The sequence below is a fragment of the Mesoplodon bidens genome (assembly GCF_964165515.1).
Source record: "Mesoplodon bidens genome assembly, chromosome: 1".
Taxonomy (NCBI): Eukaryota; Metazoa; Chordata; class Mammalia; order Artiodactyla; family Ziphiidae; genus Mesoplodon; species Mesoplodon bidens.
The window spans coordinates 32,949,166-32,969,016 of NC_138176.1; the positions used below are offsets into that span (position 1 = coordinate 32,949,166).

The 19,851-nt window shown below is 36.3% G+C and overlaps 1 protein-coding gene across 11 annotated transcripts in view; it reads right to left on the minus strand.

Annotated features, from left to right (window-relative positions):
* ZNF518A (zinc finger protein 518A) overlaps positions 1-13,318 on the minus strand; it is a 57,204-nt gene extending 43,886 nt beyond the window's left edge. For 3 of the 11 annotated variants that reach the window (XR_014015221.1, XR_014015222.1, XM_081226168.1), the window contains exons 1-2: positions 12,995-13,245; positions 10,406-10,491 (exon numbers count right to left, since the gene is read on the minus strand). The gene's annotated coding sequence lies outside the window, so the exon portion shown is untranslated. The other 8 variants (XM_081226171.1, XM_081226174.1, XM_081226176.1 and 5 more) reach the window with 8 other exon arrangements.
* Between the last annotated feature and the right edge of the window lie 6,533 nt (positions 13,319-19,851).

Below are 19,851 nucleotides of genomic sequence, written 5' to 3' on the forward strand. Positions count from 1 at the left end.
AAATATTATAATAATTTTTATAAAATAATATAAACATAAATATAAAGATATCTACATCTACATATATGCCGGGGGAGAAAGTACACTAACTTCCAATTCATTCCTAGAAATCGATCCTAAAGGTAATAATCAGATGTTCACAGAAGCACTGTTTACAAAATCACAAAATTAAAAATAACTAAAAGCCCACCAATAAATAATTTATGGTATTTCTATTCAATGGAGTATTCTTAAATTTTAAAAACAATATTGTAAACCCACATTTATTAACAGGAAGAGATCCAAGACACATTAAGTGAAAAAAACAGAAATCAAACAGTAGACATGTTAGGATTTAATTTGTTCAACTATTATTAGATGGGTAGAAAATAGATGGATAAACAGACACATGGTCCCCTACAAACTGTCAGTAAGAAGTCAAGAACATACACACAAGAAAATGTTTATAGTGATTACTGGTTATCCTTAGGTCAGTGTTTCTTAAAATGTTATCCTTGGATTACTATGACCTCCACACTGGCATACTTCCTTATCATAGCACAAGCAAACAGCTTACATTTGGATGTAACAAGAATGACAATCTCTTTGTCCCTAGACCACACTATTATGAAGCTTTATCAAAAAAAGTGGCATGAATCCATGAAACTTTTGTAATTCTCAAGCAAAGCAACTGACTTTGTGGTAAACCAACTAAGCTTTCCTGAACAAACTCAAATAGTAAACTTGACACCAGTAGAAAATTGAAGAATGCTGACACTAAAGGTGGACAAGAAATTAAAACAAAATAGGTATTATTCAACGCTGTACTCCCCTTATCAACACACAGGTACCCAATTACACTGTAACAGCTACAAAGCTAATGGCAAACATAATACTCAGAGAATGAAGAACTATGCTACTAGATGTCACTATACCTCATAAATTCATGCTATGAAGAGAAATTTTTTAATTTAACAATTAATTTGAAAGCCATGAGGTTATTTAAAAAGTAAGTAAAAAGAGAGTTGGCACCACCAGAATAGCAGTTATGTATGCACTGCTGTTAAACAAATAAAAAGTTGTATGTATTTTATACAGAAAACAAGTAGTATTCAACTAATAATACGATTCCTGATTGTTAAAAGATTGTACGTTGTTAAAAGAATAAAAATTGTAACATCAATCTAAATTTGACTTTTTTTCTATACACTATATAAAGAAATAAATAGCAAGTATAATGTTGAACTGTTTTTGCATTAATATTATTCTTTAATAAAGGACTGGTTTTGATATGACAAAATTGTATTTATTTTTATTTTATTTTTTAGTGTTCTCATTAAGTTTTGGTATTGGTATTATGGAGAATTTGTAAAATGAATTGGGGTACCTTCCATCATTTAATCTGCTCTGGAATAGTTCACTGAACATGAGACTTGCCTGCTCTTTAAAATTACACAGACTGCGCCAACACACCATATGGGCCTGGTACCTCTTTAAATTTTAGACATTACAATCTTTGTAAGTTCTTCTATGGTTTCTGGGGTCTTTGGGTTTTCTACTGCTTGAGTCACTTTTGGCAATTTATATTTTCCTTGAAAAAAAGCAATTTCCTTCACATTTTCTAAGTATACCTCCATAAACCTTACTTTTAACAATCTATCCTACAGAAATAAAAGCACAACATAGAGATATGTATCAGTAGCACTTAACTGTCAACGAATAGGAAAATGACTAAGTAAATTATGGAATATCCACACGAAAACAATATAAAGAAAGAGGTATATGTACTGAATTCCCTTAGAAAGATATTTATTGTGAAATTTTTTTAGTTTTCAAAAAAGGAAGTTGCAGACTAAGGCATGTAATATACTTTTAAATTAGCAGGAAAGAGCCTTGTTTTTATGTCAGAAGGAAAGATCCTATGAGTACATGTTTGTACATAGACAAATTTATAGATATCCTTCAAACTACTAATAACAGGTTAATTTTTTTAAAGGAATGACAGCATGGCATAGCAAAAACAAAACAAAACAAAAACAAAAAACCAAACAAACCAAAACAACAGGGAAAGAATCATCAGATCTACTAAGAACCTTGACTGAAACCAAGAAGGCAATGTCACTACCACAAGTCTTTACTGAGGCCTGCCTGTATATTCCTGCCCTTGAATTCCAGGAAATTCTGTATCCTTAACATAATTCCCCCTTTTCAGCTGACATTAGCTTAAACTAGCTTAAGCTAGTTTTATTACTTGTAACCAAAATTTCTTTCTTTTTGTTTTTTTTAATTGGAGTATAATTGCTTTACAATGTTTTGTTAATTTCTGCTGTACAACGAAGTGCATCAGCTATATGTATACATATATCCCCTCGCTCTTGGACCTCCCTCCCATCCCCCATCCCACCCAGCTAGGTCATCACAGAGCACACAGCTGAGCTGCCTGTCCTATACCACAGGTTCCCACTAGCTATCTATTTTACACATGGTAGTGTATTTATGTCAAACCTAATCTCCCAATTCATCCCACCCTTCCCTTCCCTCCCTGTGTCCACACATCTGTTCTCTACGTCTGCATCGCTGACATTAAGTTAACAGATCAACGTTGACTGTGTTTATTTCACAGAAAGGTAGGTTTTGTGATGATCCTTTAAAGAGTTAAAGGACTTAAACATGTAAGAAAGGAGGAAAGGTTATCTAGACCAGAAAAAAAGAAATATTAGAAGAACTGCAGGATCTAGATCACCGACAGAATGGGAAGGTTAAGTAAGAAGACTACAGAGGACAAATCTGAACTTGAAATGAAAGGTAACAAGGAGCCATTCATATTACTTTATGAGCAGAGAGTTATAAAAGCAGTACTTTAGAAATAGTATTAGAATGCTACTAGACAGCAAGATATATTGGAGAAAGAGAGTAAAAATAGAAGTGAGAAAACTAAGAGGACTAAGTGACAATCCAAACAAAAAAGTGAGGAACCAGAGAACTGGCAGTGTTAGCATATGTTAGGAATCACACAGTAGGTACAGAGAAATTTTTTAAAAGATGATTCCCAGAGTAAAATGCCAAGGATAGAGACTTAGAGTGAATCAAAAAGTGCTATTCCTGGAGAGTTTTGTTTGCTTTCCACAACAGAGTTTTGTTTTGCTTTAAAAAGCAAAGACATTCTACAGTGTTCAGCTTTAGTGAAAAGGTATAAAAAGAATCTATGTGCTAACTCACAACGTTCTAGTTGCTCAAACGTTAAACAAAGAACTAAAAAAACTCTAAGTTTAGTTTAGCCCTATTTGTGACTCAGCATGTACCTTTGTAACCTAACTTGTCACATTAATCGTCCATACACAGGAAAACTAATTAGTCATTATTTTTTTATAACTATTGCATTCTTTGAGTTATTGAATGTTTCTCTGCAAAGATAACAATGCAAAACAATCATATAAACATACAACTGGAGATAGAACAAAGCAGCATGCAGCAGGAAGAGCTTGCTGAAAAACATAAAGTTCTGCCTAAAAGGAACCTAGAATACACAAAAAACTAAAACTCTTATTTTCAAAGCAGGACCTATTTTATTTTATTTTTTAATTGGGGTATAGTTGTTTACAATGTTGTGTTAGTAGAAACTAACAGAACCTATTTTAGTGTCCTCAAAATAAACTATTATCTTTTCATGACTTGGAACATTTTGGGCTTACTCTTTTTGTAGCTGTTTTAAGTTTTTAAAAAGTTTACCCCGGAAGCTGACACCTATCTTATTTTAAACAAGTGAAAGAATAAATACTGTAGAAATTTATATTGAAAGTCAGCTCCCTTCAAATCATTGTGGCCCAATGACCTAACTTACCACAAAAAAGAGAAATAAAAAGTTAAGTACGCAAATGTGATCAAGTACAGATATAGAAATATTCAAAATGCTAGTGTACATGTGAGCCACATACCACTCAGGTAGATTTGTGACACTGGTATACAATTATGAAGGAGTTTAAAATAAGAATTAAAATATAGAAGCAGCTCCTGATTCAGGTGAATCTTATTTCTTTTTACTCTCTGAAACTATAACTGCTCACTACACACACACACACACAGCCCAATACATAAGATGCTTTCTGCTCCCCAATATATACACCTATATTTACCTTTGTTCATACTGTTTCCTTTCACCAGGCTTGTCATCCCTTTCTCTTTCTCTTAATTCAATTCTGGTCAAAGTTCTTCTCTAATTCTACTTCCTATAGAGACATGAAACCTTCTGCAACACGCACTAATTTTCCCCCTACTCTGAATATTCATTTCAAGGATAGCCATTGCGCATCACTTTATTACAAACTTTTATCGATATATCATTTCATTTTTAAGTTTTACCTCCCAAGATAACTTATAAGCATCTTAAATATAAGTTCTATTTCATATTTCTCATTTATCCCTCACAAAACCCAAGAAGATTGGGCACACAGGGACCTAACAAATTATTAGTTCATTTATTCTTTTATTTTCATCTCTCCATCCCCACTGGCATCATCTTAGTCCACTGTCATCTCTAACCTGGATTAAAATAATAGTCTTCCTAACTGGTATTCATGCTTCTCCCCTGCCCACCAACCCTTCTCTGAATCCATTCTCCACACAGGAGCAAAAGTGATCATCTTAATATAAAACAGATTACAGTATTCTCTGCTTAAAACTCCTCAGGGGCTTCCCAAAGCACTTAGCAAGCAAAATTTAATCTCTTGGCCAAGGCCTGCAAGAAACAGTGACATCTGGTCCTGGACTTCACTCTTCAACTTCATCTCATGCCACTCTTCCCATCTGTAAATATACTCCAGCGAACTACCATATATAGACTCTCAGTTCCTCGATACTCCCTTCCTATCTTTCTTATCTCAGACCTTTGCACCTGCTACTCCCTGCTTGAAATATTCTCTCTCCCATTCCTCAAATGGTTAGATCCTTCTTATCTTTTACGCAGCTCAAATGTCACCATCTCAGAGCTTTCCCCAACCTATAAGCCATTCCCTCCTCAAACAAAAAACTGTTCTCGATTTTAGCCCCTCGTATTTCTTTTTCTATAACATTTTCCCCTCTGGCAATATTTTATTTATTTGTCAATTTATTTTCTATCTGTCTCTACCACTGGAATAAAAGCACGTAAACACATGGACCATACCTGTCACGTTCTTTGCTATACCACCAGCATCTGGCACAGTGCTGGCCTTGTAGCTAGCACCAAATATGTGCCAGCCTTTGTTCTAAACCTTGGGAATACAGCAGTGAATGAAACAGACAAAAATCCCTCCCCTCATGGAGCTAACACTCTACTGGTTATTTAGATAATATCAGCATAAGTAAATCATATAATATAGTCAAAGGTGACAAATGCTGTGGAGAAAAACAAAGTAGAGAAGGAAAGGCAGAACCAGAGTTCTAATTTTAAATACAAAGTCAGGGAGACCTCACTTGAAATGGTCTGATTTGAGCTAAGATCTTAAGGAGCTGAGGAAGACAAGCAGCATTCCAAGAAAAGAAAAGAAAGAGTAACTGCCAACACCCTGAGTGTGGAGTGTGCCTAACATGTCCGGGGAACAGCAAGAAGTTGGTCAGTATGATGGGAACAGAAAGCACCAGAGGAAAAGCAGCCGGAGAAGATGAGATCAAAGAAGTAATGAGGAGAGCTGCTGGAGCATTTCGGGTAGAGAAGTAACATGAGCTGAATTGTTTTTTGAAAAGATCACTTTGGCTGCTATGTTAAGAACCCAGTATTTGAGAGGGAGGTAAAAATGGAAGCAAGGAGACCACTTTGTAGACTATTATATGACAACTACCCAGGTAAGAGATGGTGGCTTGTTAGAGACAATAATGCATGGTCAGACTTTGAATATATTTTGAAGATAGAGCCTATAGGATTTGCTAACAGACTAAATTTGGTCTATGAGAGAAAGAAACACATCAAGGATAACTGAAAGTTCTGACCTCACCAACTGGAAGAAATGAGTTGCTCTTTACTAAGAAAAGATAGTGTGGGAGTAGTAGGTTTGGAAAGGATATCAAGAATTCCGTTTTGGCCATATAGAATTGGAGATATCCAGTTGACATCCAAGTGGAAACATGGAATGTGTAACCGAATACAAAATACAGAGGTCTAGGTGTTAAGATAAAATTTGGGGAGTTATTAGTCTGTGTACATATATGTGTATGTATTTTTGTATATAGAACTGAATGAAAGTAAAAAAAGAGAGAAGTCCAAGGTGTGAGCCTTAAGATACCCTAACATTTAGAGGATAGAGAAGAGAAGAGCTGGTGTGGCTGAAAGGAATGAGCAGTGAGAATGAAGGTAAATTAGGAGAGTGGTACCCTCAAATTGCAAAGTGAAGAAAGTGGTTCCAGAATCATAATTATCAACTCTGTCAAATAAGATGAAGACTGAGAAATGACCCCTGGACTTAATGTCAAGAGTGCTGGTGACACTGATTAGAATGGTTTCAGTGGCTCACAAACATGAATTTGAGAGAAAATGGGAAGAGAAGTAGAGGTGTAATACAGACAACTGTTTCAAGGAATTTTACTACAAAAGACCAAGAAATAGAGGAGTTGGAGTTTTTTGATTTGTTTGTTTTTTAAAGGTAGAAGAAATTATAGTATGATTGCATGCTCATAAAAATGATCCAGTAAAAATGTTAAAATTAGTGATGGAAGAGAGAAAGAAAAGAATTGCAGGCAATGTCCTTTAGTAAGTGAGAAGAGATGCAATCTAGTGAACAAGTGGAAGAATTGAACTTAGAAAAGAACAAAGAAAATTCACCTGTAGTTACTGGAGAGAAGGAAAAAGACACCAGCTGGTAGGTAGATGTTATTGTGAGAGGTTGTAGAAAGAAATGCCTCATTTAAGTCTACGATAGGGGTTGGCAAACTACAGCCAATAGCCGGTTCTGGCCTGCTGCCTATTTTTGTAAATTAAGTTTCATTGGAACACAGCCACATTCATTCATTTACATATTGTTTATGGCTGCTTTAGTGTTACACAGCAGCTGATAGGTAAAATAGAAACCATATGTCCACAAAGCCTAAAATATATACTACCTGGCCATTTATAGCAAAAGTTTGCCAACCCTGGTATATTGGAATACTCTGTTAACTCTTTGAGCTGAGGACCAGATAGAAAAGAAGAAACAAAGAAGAAAGAGGAAAAAAAGAAGATAACCAAAAAAGAAAGAAGATAAACAAAGACCTAGGAAACAACAGCATTTAGTGAGAATGACACATTAACCTATACATCATTCCAAATATCTGGAGCTCAAAACAAATATTCTATGAGTAATCAAACATTACTTTAATTTCACTCCTTATCTCTTTTCAAATGTTTTTATAACTATTGCTATATTAGTTTTGAACTGGCTTTATCTCTACAGAGGAAGTATGGTTTCACCACTGTACTAAGGGATCTCTCAAAAAGAAGGAGGTAAGGAGAAATTAACTACATATAAAACACAGAACAGCATTGCAGGTTAATTACTTTTTTTTTTTAATTTTCAAGGCGGATGGTTATTAGCAATAAGATCTTTTCCATGACAAATAAATATACGCCACTTGAATACACATATTTTATATCTTAGCATCACAAAAATAGTATCACACTGAAAGAAATACAAACATTTTACTCAAAGAAAGCTCCACCTTAGTAGAAAGAAGCAAAATTTCTGCCTGGCTTTCCAAATACCTCACACATAGATTTACCTAAAACAGTCAACCTTAATTCCCATTACCTCTCATTCCCCCAAAATACAAACTGTTACTGTCAAACCAGTCTCCTCCCAATCTTGGATGAGCACTTAATCATTTTCAACTCCATCCATTCTTCAATTATTCTTTATGCCTATCAAAACTCAATTCATAAGTCAAAATCCATTTGAAGTTATACCTCCTTTCAAGAAACCTTTCTAGACTGGGCCAGCCCTCACTAATATCCTATCAGAACTCAGACTTACAACCCATATGACTGTGCGTTCATTTAACCTTTTTAGCCATTTGTATTATGTTTCATGTATATTAATCCGGATTACTTAACTAAACTATAAGCACTTTGAAAGCAAAGAGCTCCTCTTATTCTTATATATTACTAAAAAGCTAAGTACAGCACAGATTATTCTCAACACACACTTGTTGATCTGTGTAACCTAAGTATATAAAAATGTGCTTTATTAGAAAAAGTCCACCATCCACTCAGCCAAGTATGTACAATCCTTGACTACCCAGGCAGGTGCACATACTTGTACCTACTACTATGTATCCGATAAGTACTTGTAGATTGAATGAAGGACTAAATACATGTATAATGAATGAACGCATGCATGCATGCATGAATAAAGCGTATCTTTTATAAGGCAGAGAGAAAGGGCAAATTATGTACGGATGTGAATGATCAACTTGAAGCTACAGATCTTAAATTCATAAAGGCCATATATTCATCAGGAGGTTTTCTGCTACAATCCAATTCAAACTAACTTATATGCAGAATTTTGGGCCAAGGGACTGGAAGGGACACCAGGGTAGCAGACAGAAAAAAAAAAAAAAACAGATACGTCATACCATGGTTCCTGGGACTAAAAGGGGTACTCTATCTCCATCTACCTCCCATCTATATGGCTTCACTTTCAGCAACTACAGATGCGGTTCTCATACACGTAGGAAAGAATGTCACTAGCATCCTCCCAGATTAACAACATTAGAGAAAAGGGAGCATATTTCTCCCAGCATTCATATATCAATTTCAAAGAATTCTGATTGGCTCTGCTTGAGTAACGGGCAATCACTGTTTCAACAGGGATGACTGGGCTTGGGTTATAACACTGACTCATAAGATAAGACACCAACCACTCATAACAGGGGAGGGATGGTTCCCCAAACGAAGAGATACTGGGTTGACGAAAACAACATGCATACACACATATATATACGTCTTCTACCAGCCACAACCTCCAACAACTCAATTTTAATTAGGAATTGGTGATGACTTTACCATATTTTGAAATTATGTGACTTCCTATAAAGCCAATATTTGTTTTCAGCTATTACCACTTCTTGAAATGAGACCCACGTGAAACTCACTTAATTTTCCTAAGCTTCAAGTCATGCACCTGCATTCCAATATTCTGACACTGGTTTCATGCAGTCATACCAATCATGATTTTTAAATTTTAGTCAGATTTTGCTTACAATTTTTAAGCTCAGATAATCCAAATCATTTTGATCTGTCACCATACAGCAGTCTCTTATTTACTTCATTACACGTGAAGCTTTCATTGTTCACCATGTTACTTTTTTTGAGTAGTTTGGCTCAAACTTAGCAAAGAAAACCCTTAGCACTCAGCATTTACTTTCTCTATTAAGGAGCAACACAGTACCCATGTGAATCTCAAGGTAAGAGATCAAACAAATGTTATATACGAAGAAATGACACAGGTAAATGAACATAAATGATAACCTGGTATCTCAACTTAGCTTTGTTGCTACTTACTGTAGTTGTTATATTACCTTAACTTTTAATAAAATAGTTTGTACCTTTGTGAAAAATGGCCTGAAAAAAAAATCCATCTGCTAGTAAAGTTCACAGAACATGGTTACAATTACTAAAGTAATAATTTAAGTTGGTATAGTCTACTTCAATTATTTTAGTAGTTACATAAACAATCTTATTCCTAACTTAGGATTATACTTATGGGTATACATTTGGTGAGGGGAATTATATGATACTGTGATATCCCACAACCTATCCAACACAAACAGCAAGAGGCACTTGTGTTTCAAGGATAAATAAGCCACGTTTTTGTACAAGGGTAAAGTATTCTCCACTGAGTGCAAAGCTTTCCTTATTATAACACCACGGATTTGTTGGCAGGTATTTTTCCTTCCTTTTGTCCAAACCAGGATATTCAGACGACTGTTTCCAGGAAATCAGTCATAACTTCTATAGTGATTCCTAAGTCACTTTTCTGACTCACAATGCAGATATCATTAATCACAATGCAAATATATATTAGATAATTTTTATTTAGGTGCATTACTTTGCACTTACTAGAGCAAAACAGAAACACTCTTCTGGCCATTTATACAGCTTCAAAACATCTTCCTACCATATTTATCTCCATCATCCATTAACCAGGAGCCCTTAATGTCATCTTTATACTTAGAAGGATGATATAGTTAAAATCATCTTTAGATTTCTAATGAAATGTTGAAACATAAACTATGCAACAAAAAACTACTTTTTTTGCTTCCATTAAAATGAAAACCCACATGTATTTTATTTAGGCCAAAAGTAAAACTATAACTTACAGAAATTCATATATAGGTAACTATTCCATTTTGCCCAATATTAAAACATATTAACTTACTACTTAATAGACTATGTACTATAGTACTTCAATCTTCACCATACCTCTTTCTTCAAGGAACAAAAGGCACACAATTTAATGCTTGGACAAAGCCACAGTCAGGAGCAGTGATCAAAAGAAGAGATGATATCTGGAAATGAAGACCAAAATTTTAAAACTTTGACTGCAAAAACTGTCAGGAAAATGTTTTTAAACTTTTGATTCAGTTATGCTTCATAGTCAATGTATGTGTATAAATTTAGAAGAAAAAAAATATCTCTGCACTTAAGACAAATAACCTATCATTGACACCCAGTGATAACATGTCATAAATTTACAAAAGTCACAAAACTCAAAGCTTAGAAGGGAGCTTAGAATCAATCTAATTCAATATCTTCATTTATTACATGATAAAGAAAATGAGTCTTATCTAAATTCACAAAGCTAGAACTAGAATCTGGATCTGATTCCAACCTAGATATCCTACCATGATAATGCTACCTCTTAATACTCACTTCTGATATCTACGGTTCCATGAAAATTGCTCACCATGTGAAGCCAATACCCCATATAGAACCGAAATACTCATAGCCTACACACCTGATATAAGATAATTAAGAATACTTTCAACTTTAACTCTTTTCTTTCGCTTATAGTGCTTTGCTAAAAAACTTTTAGTAGAGTAACTGAGGGCAAGGTCCGAGTCTTTTATCTTTAAAAAAAAAAAAAAAAGCTGTATTAGGTGATCTACAGCACACAATGCTTTAACAAAAATAAACAGGAAAGTAAACAATAAAAGTATATTAAAAAAGCATGTTTAAAGTATATTTTAAAGTCAAACTGTAGACTTATGCTAAAATATATCCCTTCTGGAATGTTTCAAGATATAAGAACTTTGGGATCACAACAGACTATACTATTACCAGACAGGATAGGAGAAGATTTGAAGTGTGATGATAAAAATCGCAAGCATTTAAAAGCTCATACATTATCAATGTGCGGAGTAGATATTCACTGTGGTTGCTGTCCTTTTATCCTTCCCAAATAACAAACATAAAACGTTTTGAATTGATACTTATACTTACTTTTCGTGGCAACAATAAGGAAAAATTTGGATGTGCAGAACAGGTGTTAGATACCTACATTTTTCTCCCTCCCCACCCTTTTGTTAATTTTCTAGATCTAGGATTCATCTTATTTATGAGAATTTTAACAAAAATCAACATGGTCTACTATGCTTACCGTCCTCATGAAATGCTAACACCCTGAAAAAAGTTAATACAATGCAATGTCTTAATGAATTTCAGGAAAATTCAGTTTTACTGAAAGATAATGAACACATTTCTATTGATTTGCAGTTAAACTCTGAAAAATGTTAGGGTATTTCACAGAATCCATTTAAGTGATTTCTATCTGTTCAACTTGAGTACAATAACTTTACAGTACACTCAAATCAGATCCCTTCCTGCATGAAAAACAATTCAACCATTTCAGTAAACTAGGCCTAACACATAGACGTTCAAAGTTAATGAAATTCCCACCCTGATGTACAGTTTGGTGGCATGTTTCATCATCGTGACAACCACGCAGAGTTCAACACTATTATGTATTCTTTAAACATTGACTTATCTTACTTTTCCAGTGTTTTTTAAACTTTTGATATCCAAACATACCCAACTTATGTTTTCGCTAAAATAGTTCACAAACACTAAACGCCCCCAAATTTAAACCTAAAAAGAACACTGAACCTGGACTTTTGCATTCAGAACGTTAAAGCTACCGTATCTGTTTCATTGGTCTACTTAAGAGCTATAACATTTTACCTTACATACACTCATCCTATATATTTTCAATTACCATAGCCATCTAGGTAGAAACTGTCTACTACTTGACAATAAGGACATCATGTTAAGAACAGACTCAAAATGGACCCTACAAGTAAGAAAGCCAGTTACAAAGAAATCCATCTGCCACTGGGTGTGGTTGGGGTCTGCACGGAAGAGCGCCCTTGGCCAACTCTGGAGGAGGGAGCGCGCGCCAGAGACTTGAGCATATCTGCAACAACAAAAAAAAGACCTCCAAAGACCACAGACTGAACCCACAATGGGGACGCCGTCGAGTCGGGCTGCCGTGGACCTGCGAACCTACAGCTCGAGGGGTGCGGTCTGAGGGGGGCCCAAGCAGTCTCCACCAGCCCCGGAACGCGCCGAGTGGGTGCTTCGAGCGCCGCGCGCCCCGCTCCGTCCCAAACACCGCGCCCGATCCGCCCCTTCCTCCGGGGCTCGGCTGCCCCTCGGGCTCGCGGAGGCACACTGTGCCGCACTCCCGCTCCAGCTCCTGGACTGTGGGAGAGTGCGGAGTTCAAAAAGCCCCGACGTAAAGCAAGCCCAGGCTAAAGGACTGAAGGTTAGCTCTGGCAGCGTAAGAGCGCCTAGGAAAAGGACCGACTTCTCTAGAAAAACTTTGCGACAAGTTAGGCGGAAGCGCTGAATGGCCGGGACTATTTAACAGACGCTTCCTATCACGAGAGGCGGAACCCTGAGAGGGTTCGGGGGGTCCTGCAGCCCCCACAAACTCGCCCTTTGCCCCCTGGCTGGCTCTCTGTAAATCCCGGCATCCTAACAGGTCTGGGCGGCCCCGCTCACGGGGAATACCTGTCGTGGTCCCCATTGCCTGCGAGTCCCTGATGGCGGCCATTATGCTTCCATCCGGGTATTGCCGAAAAGCCGATCGCAGCGCTACCGGGAGCGCTCGCTGAGGCGGAGGGATCCGTGCCGCACCTGAGGCGAGCGGAAGAGGACGGAGGCCGGCAGGGTCCTCCCCCCACCCTGGTGAGTCTAGGCCACGGAGCTGGGCTCGCTGCTGACCTCTCATTTAGCGCGCTTCTGCCACGGAAGCGGCTCGCCCCCCCAACCTTGGCTCACCAGCAGCTGGAGAGAGCCCACTTTCAATGGAATGAGAGACACACCTCCACTCTATGCTCTTCAGAGAAGACACCAGAAGCAGGAACTGTGCTCTTGGCAAACCCTTGCTTGACTGGGAATGGTCTCAACCCTGAGATTTTAATCATTTCCGGTTTTCCAAATGGCGTCTCCCCCACTCCTTGCTTTCGACATGGCAGGGTTTAGCAGCCATTGCAGCCCATGTCAACGAAGGAAGCTGCCACAAGCAGCGCTGGAAGACATATTGAACTCCAAACATGTACATATTTAATAATTGATCTGAAAACCATCATTCAACAAGGGAGGCTCTCATCACCATCAAAGGAATCCTTTCCCACACTACACACAGGGCTGACAAAGAGGTCAATAATTTGATTAGGTTTGCGCCAGGGGCCAGTATGGCTCTTCTATCCTTTAGCGGATTTCTGAAATGAAATCCATTAATTGACCTCACTTTTTTATATAAATTACCTTCCTTGGGAGGGGGTGGGGGTTGTTATGGCAGAAACTTTTTTTTTTTAATGAAAAAAATAACGCGACTGGAGGGGAGGGATATGCCAAAATATTAAAAGGGGCAGTGGGATAGAGTTTTTGTCTTCTATTTTTTATGTTCCATATGTTCTTAGGAATTATATATGCCGTTTGTGATTGAAAAAAAAAACTTTAAAAATGTAAAACATTTTTCATTGTCTTAGAGTATGCTTTTGAAAATGTTGACATGTAACCATACACACGCTTTTCTGCATCCTTTAATAAACATGTACTCTGTGGAATCCTCACTTTGTCTTTAAGGAATTTTCTTATCACTGTCTACTGGTCTACACAGTTCCTCCCAGAAAAAAGGAAATGAGGGGTAGTACACTTTAGGTGTGTTCATATATCTTGTACTCGTATGCCTGTATAAAACACACAAGGAGAAATCTTACATAAATACCTAAAGGAATGCCAATATGGAATGAAGAACATGTTTACAAAATGGATTTTATTTTGCATTAAACATCCTCCTCCCCTCTCCCGTCTTTATTCCATGCAAGTCAGACATGTGCATACATCACAGAGGAAAGAGAAGCTAGGATTTTTTTTTAATAGCAAAAAAGATGATGATAATTGGGAACATGAACAGTTATTTTGTGTTTTGATGTAATTTTTGTTTTTTGTTTTTCACATTAAGAAATTTCACCCCTCTTCTCTGCAGTACACACATTACAACTTCACCCTTGCATTATACATTCACCTAAAAAATCTTGCAAACCTGCATATGTTATGAAAGAATTAGATTGTACGTTTATATCAGCCCCAAACTTGTCTCTTCCCTCTTTTCTTCCTCCATCTGTATCACACAACCTCCATCCACTCTCTTGCCCTCTTTTTAGAACATTAAGGTTAGCACATAAAAGGGAATGAAACACAAGGAAGGAAAGATGATGGTTAAAAGAAAGAGCGAGAAAGAATACAAAGAAGAGAATATTGAAACATAGCTTAAGAAAGGATTCTGGAATATTCTATACTTCACAAAGATAGTTAACATATAAGTGGAAATTACATGTCACTCTAGGGATCCACATCTTCGAATCACAGATAACATCATACCACAATAAAGTTATAACAAGCTTATATGTGCATTTACAAAAATGTAAGCACGCTTTTAGTCGTAGTTTGAAATATCATAAGCATTATAAAAATGATAACTGTTACAATCATAATTAAAGAATTAAATGATATTAATTTGGAGAACAATTCTCTTTAAATGGCTGTCTCCTTTTTGCTGATCTCTCAAGTCCACACACCCTACCTCCAAAAATATAATCAAGTGTAACCAGAATTGGAAAAATAGAGATACCAAGAGCCTGGGTGATCTAGCTTAAAGTGCTCACACTTCTTGGTTAAGAAATTATAGGTTGATTACTCTCTTCAATTTATCAAACAAGTGTTAGTTGAACATGAGCTTCAACTATCATCCTTCCCAATGGCCTCTGCAATGTTTGTTATTCAATATTTATTCAGCAGACATTTTCTTGAACACTGTTTATGTGCCAGAAACTGTGCAGTGATAAGACATGACCCCTTATGGAGTAACAAGTATGATGGGAGATTTTTGAATACCTAAAAGATTTCATGATTCAACACAGCAATTACAAAGGTGGGATTTCAGACACTGTGATAGGTGATGAGAAAGATTTTTTTTAGGGTAGGCATCCCTGCCAGTTTCCTCTCAACTCAGACTTCCTAGATGACCAAGACTTTGGATGTACTATTTTTATTGTTTTTATTAAAGATATTAAAGTCCCTCTTTCTTAATTCTTTCAGTGGATAATATATTTGACTGTGAAGAATGTTAAACTATATAAAGTATATTGGCCTTACATAAATATTTTAGGGCACCTCTCCCTGTCTTAGAATTATGTAAAATTCTCTCTAAGATTCACTGTATCCTGAAGGCAAGAGAACAGAGGGCTCAGATAACTTAAGGCCTTGCAAAAATAAAGAGAGGGAATTGAATGCTAGTTAATTATGTTTCTTTTAAGAACAAACCTGGTACATATATATGTTATATATACTCCTTTTTATACTCTTTTATATGAATAGTACATTTCATTATTTAAAGTTTTAAAAAAATAAAAGTGGGCCTCCCTGGTGGCGCAGTGGTTGAGAGTCCGCCTGCCGATGCAGGGGATACGGGTTCGTGCCCCGGTCTGGGAGGATCCCATATGCCGCGGAGCGGCTGGGCCCGTGAGCCATGGCCGCTGGGCCTGCGCATCCGGAGCCTGTGCTCCGCAACGGGAGAGGCCACAACAGTGAGAGGCCCGCATACCGCAAAAAGAAAAAAATAAAAAATAAAAAAAATAAAAGTATAGAGTTTTCCTTTTCTTCTTTCTTTCTCTCTCTCTCTCTCTCTCTCTCTCTTTCTTTTCATTGTTGTTGGAGATTAAATACTACGTAAATTAATTTGATGTTTTGAGGAAAGTTTTTTTTTTAAGGGTAAACCTAATTTCTGTGAGACCAGTGACACTGCATCATGTTATTATCACTAACTTACACTTAAGAACTTGTAAGAGTAGATTATTATGGCTCATTACTCCAAAATTTCCAAGTTACATCCACCTGCAAATTTCTCTAACTCCTCTCTTCAAAAAAAATAAAACCCTAAGCCCAGGTTGTTTACTTCTTTTAATGCCTTAATACTGCTATATATGATGCCTCAGAAGTCTTGAAATTGTATTAATGTTGTGGTTCATGTTCTGTTTTTGTTAATGTCATTTCTTGGGAAAGTGGAGGATGTGAGGAGACACGTCCTTAAAATATATCCTGAAATGTCTGATGGAATAAATGAGAAACAATTATGAAATTTAAAAGAACCAATAACTCATTTCATTTAGCTTTACATGCCTTGTTCCTGTTGACATTAGAAAATGTCAAAGTGGTGAGGAAACCCTGGAGAGCTAGGATAGCAAAGGATTTAAGTATATAACACAGCAATAGGAAGAGCATAATTTGTCAAAGAGGGAAGAATTAAGTGCAAAAGAGGTGGAAAAGCTCTATTCTAAAACTTTACATATATATATGGAAAGATATCAACTGGAAGTTGGAAACACAGAGGAAACCATGTGGATGAATATAAAGGCACACAAAAACACAGCTAGGATTGATATGAGAATAGATTCAGAAGGCCTCGGAGAGATGGAGGAGATAAATGATACTATCAAAATATAAATTACAAGAGTGGCCCAGAGTTCAGTAATCATTTTGGAATGCCTGCTAAGGGCTAGGGGATACAAAGACCTGCTCTTGCCCTCAGACACAAGGCTCATCTATGTTGAATACAGGGACCATACAACTCAGTTTGCCCTGGAAAGCCCTGATTAATGCCTGCTTTCCCTAGCTCTCACTCTTTCAGTCAAAAGTGTTCCAGTTTGGACTATAATTGTGTGGTCACTAATGATAAAGGGAAAGTGCTGGAAATCTGTTAAGTGCAAATAATCTCAGAAATGTTTGACCTGCTTTGCTCTTGCTCAGAGAAACTAAACAATTCTTCAGTGGAAAGAAAGAAAGCAGAAACAGGAATTATTAAGGTGAATTAGGGCTAATCAACAAAAAGGAAAAAGTTGTTCATGATGGGATGAGTGGACTGGCCACAGTGATCAGAAGTGGCTTTGTGGTACCTGGTCTCTCAGCTCTGGGGTTCTTTCATTCCTCTCTCCTTAAACTCACACTCCAAGGAACACACACTAATGGACACATACTAACTATGTTTTCAACCTGACCCAAATACACATTACCTGAAAGAGGAGCACAAGCTCCCCAGAAACGTGAAAAGAAAAATTAACAGAAAGAAAGATATCAAACCAAACAACATATACTATATGATGAAGAATTATTATAACAGAAAGACAAATGTTTTAAAATAAACATGCTAAATATACTTAGATGAGGTAAGATAGTATATAAAGAGATGAGGGAAGATAGTATATAAAGCAAGAGCAAGAAATCATTGGAAAAATGTAGAAATATAAAAAGACAAGAGCAAAATTTTCTGTCTTATTTTATCAGGGAGAAAAACCTATTCCAATAAATTTCTCCTTATATTTTATTGGCCAGGACTGAATAACATACTCTCCCCTGGAACAAAGGAAATGGCAAAGGAAAACAGGATTGTTGTGATTGATTTAAATCAATTATGATTTATACCCTGGGAATGGGCAAATTGCCACCTGAGAAAAAATAGTAGTTAACTAGCAAGGAGGAGGATGCAATGAAACTTTTGGTTTGCAATGAAAGATGTTTGGCATTTGCTACTATCAAAATAAGAGGGAGAGAAAACCAGGAATTATGGAAGAACAAAAGAATACCTATAAAGTAACCTTAGCAATTCACAGGAAATACAGAAGAACATAATAAACTACACCATGGGGATAAAATCTGCTATGAGCTTTAGGAAACTGCACAGGATCAATGACTTGTTTTCTCAACCAAACAAAAAATTGCAAGAAAAAAAAAAGAGAGATGGAAGGGAAATCTATAGATTAAAAGAGACCTAAAATGCTTATCAATCAACTGCTATATGTAGAAGTTAGTTATTTAGATCCTGATTCAAGCCAAAAGACAAAACACACTTAAGACATGTCTGAGACAATTGGAAATTTGAAGACTGAGAATATTTGATGATATTAAGAATTGTCTTGTTAATTTTTTAGGTGTAAGGTATATACTGTTATGTTTTAAAAGTTTATCATTTAGAGATACATGCTGAAATATTTACAGATGAAATTGATAATGTGTCCAAGATTTACTTCAAAATAAGAGGTAGAGGTATACGTGAGGGTATGGATGAGATAACATTGGCCTTGAGTTAATAATTGTTGGCCCTGGAAGATGGGCATAGAAGGAACCATTATAAAATTCTGTCTATTTTTGGTATATGCACTACATTTTTATATTTTCCATAGTAAAATATTTTTTAAAGTTGTTACAAAGGGAAGGAAGGGAAGCTGGAGGAGAGCCTATAGTCAAGACATTTTAAATTTCACTGACTTCCTAACAGTGGGGGAAACTTGGAGGGAAGACTAGACTACAGCAGAAAAGGGAGATACTCTCCTGAGAGTCCGTTTTCCATTTACTGAATAAATTAACTGCAAGAGAGAAATATCTCCATAGACCATAGGTCTTCACTTTAATTGATCCTATCACCAATATGGCCAATGTTCCTCAAAAACAAGAAACCAGAGATATGCAAAAGGAACTGGTCTTTAGGACAAAGGGTTTAAATGAAAGAATGCCCAGATGGACACTGAAATTACACCACTGCCTTTTCCCCCCTCTAGTGAAATGGAAGGATTCAAGAAAATGCTCATAGAGGTTGACATTTAGTGTCTTTCAGTAAAACTCTAAGCCTCCTCAATAAAGCCCAACTAGTCATAAGCAATCCATTCAACACTCAAGTGCCTCACCTTTAAATATAGAAACTTTAGGGAGCCAAAAATAGTCAGAAATTTAAGAAAAGCTTACAAAAACATAGACTATTTTTTGTAAAAACAATATCAAAAACAGAAAAAGTAACTGAAGAAGAGACTCAATGCGGCAAGCAAAAGAAAGCAAAACAAAACAAAAGCAGTATTATATCTCCAGGTGGATAAGAAAATATATTGTATCTATGAAAGAAGAGCAGAAATACTATGGAAAAGGAATATCCTGAGGCCAAGAAAGCACTCTTGAAAATTAAAGGTGTACTCTTAAATATTTAATAAATAGTTTTGAAGATAAAATTCTAATTACTGCCCCCGAAAACAGAAAAAAAAATTCAGAATTAAAAAATCAAAACCATTAACAAATTAAAATCTAACATGCAATTAATAGGCATTCCAGAAAATGAGAAGAAATCATTAAGTAAAAATTATAAGAAAATGCCCCAGAACTGAAGGACACAAATTTCCATACTGAAATTACACACTGAATGCCCACCAAAATGACTACACCAAGATATATTATTGTGAAATTCAGAAAATCAGGATATAAAAAGCCTATAATCTTTCAAAGAGAAAGAGTAGGTCACATGCTAAAGATTGTGAATAAAA